Here is a 2253-nt window from a genome sequence, read left to right on the forward strand (position 1 = left end):
GGTGTTTCACTAATGAACACACCTTAAACCAGCAAATTTACCAGGTACAAAGCTTGGTTATAATACAAACCTGCACACACTGTTCTTAGTGGCATTGACTGGAGAACATCAAACTACAGTGGCAAGAAAAAATAAGTGAATCATTTAAAATTACCTGGTTTTCTTCATGAACTGGTTATAAAATGTGATCAGATCTTCATCTAAGTCACAAATATAGACAAACCCAATGCTCTTAAGCTACTAACTAGCAATTTTTTCAGGTCTTCACTGAACACGCCCACTAATCATTCAAAGTGCTTTGTTTGAAAAAGCAAGAGAACTGTTGGATTTAATAACTGGTTGAATCTCCTTTGGCAGTTGAATGTTCAATGGGTGTGTTCAGTAAAGCAAGTTACTTTATCATTGCTTAAGCACATTTTGTCTGCCTATGTTTGTGACTTGAGTAAAGATTGAATGACAATTTATGACCAATGGAAGTGGAAAACAAGGTAATTCCAAATGGATGACTTAGTTTTTCTGGCCACTATATATTGCACACCATAATTGCACTCAACTTTCCAATCACATACTACCAAGGGTGTCTTGATATCAGCAGCTACAAAGAGGTATTGAAGCTGCAAGGTGAAAAAGGCACCTTAAAGCACAGTTTCCACCTTGGTTGGGAATGCACATAATGTGGCACGGTGCACATAGTTTCTTGGGAAAGTGTGTGACAAGACTCTGAACATATAGCCTTGGAGGAACATCATCCAAAGGAAACATTTTGGAGGAGTTAGGTTTTTCTTTATTTACAAAAATCCAATGATTACAGGTGTTTACTTTAGATTTTAAATGTGATTGTGTGGAGGGATTTTACTTAATCTTAAAGCATTTTCTAAAATCCTGTTCCCAACACAGTTTCAAGGTACTAGACAAATGAAAAAGGTTTTCCAATGTTAAGATGCAATAGAAAACAATGAGAAGTGCAAAAAGCCTAAACACTACAGCCCAGACAAACATACAACAACCAACAGAAAATGAAGAAAAATCAGAAGCTGTTTTGTGATACACCTGTGCTGATGAGGATGTTTATGCAACAGATTTTTTTGTTCTGTGTTGTGTAGTGCAGCAGAGGGAAAAGACATAAATGATATTAAGAGAGCGCTAGATCGTGGGCTGAGCAGAGAGAGAGAGAGTGGCAGGTTCACTTTTGCACTGATTTTGAAACTTGCCAGTTTCATTTTTGTATTGCATTACTAAGATGCAAAACATGCTGAGCTGCATAACTGACATCAAGACTGTTGGCAGTGCTTGAAAGCTACAGTATTTAATATGTTTATACAAAAATACTGACCAAATGAAAATGTGTAATATGAAAGAGGTCATCTGTAGTGACAACCCACAGAGACTTATCCCCAAAACTTGCAGTTTCACTGAGTTCACTGGAGTATTTTACCCTATTTTATTTCATTGTTTTGGTTGCAGCCCACAACCTTTCTTAACACTTCTAAATTAAATGACTGCATGGACCTTTGTCTGCAGAACACTGCTAATTTTCTCTGGCAACCATGCTCTGCATGTCTTTGCACTCGCATGTTTATTTGCATTCACAGTTCCTTGATCTTCTGTTTTGATTTAGTCTGACAGAAGCAGGCAGCTTCCTGCTTTCCCAGCTCCAAACAGCACACAGACAGTGTGGCTAGCTGACAGACATAGTGGAGACCAAACCAAATTTAAAATCAAAGTGAATATTGGACTTGCATTTGTCCCAACTCCAAATGAATAATAATGTTATTTTCTGTTTGCTGGATGTGTAAAAAGGAATGTTGCCATAGCTATTATACATGGTAACAGTATGGGGAATGTTCACAGTTTACTTTGCTGCCCTCACGTGGTCATGAAAATTACTAGATGTAGCTTTAAGTCCTCTCTTTTGTTTTGCAAACTCAAATATGACTATTGACATTTCTCATAAGTTGAATTTAGGCCTTAAAAACAAATAATAACGTGAGTGACATTGTTGTTCTATATTTATAGTCAACTTCTGCTTGAATTATCAGTCATTCAATCACCAAGAACAGAGATAGCTAACTAGTCACTTTAGGCAGAGTCAGATATACAGTACATCCATTATCTATACCGCTTATTCCTGCATTGGGTCACAGGGGGTGCTGGACCCAATCCTAGCTGACACCGGGTTAGAGGCAGGGTCCACCCTGGTCGCCAGGTCATCAGTCAATCACAGGGCTAACATCAAATCAAATCCAATCAATT

This window comes from Monopterus albus, unplaced genomic scaffold, assembly GCF_001952655.1.
Source record: "Monopterus albus unplaced genomic scaffold, M_albus_1.0 scaffold117.1, whole genome shotgun sequence".
NCBI lineage: Eukaryota > Metazoa > Chordata > Actinopteri > Synbranchiformes > Synbranchidae > Monopterus > Monopterus albus.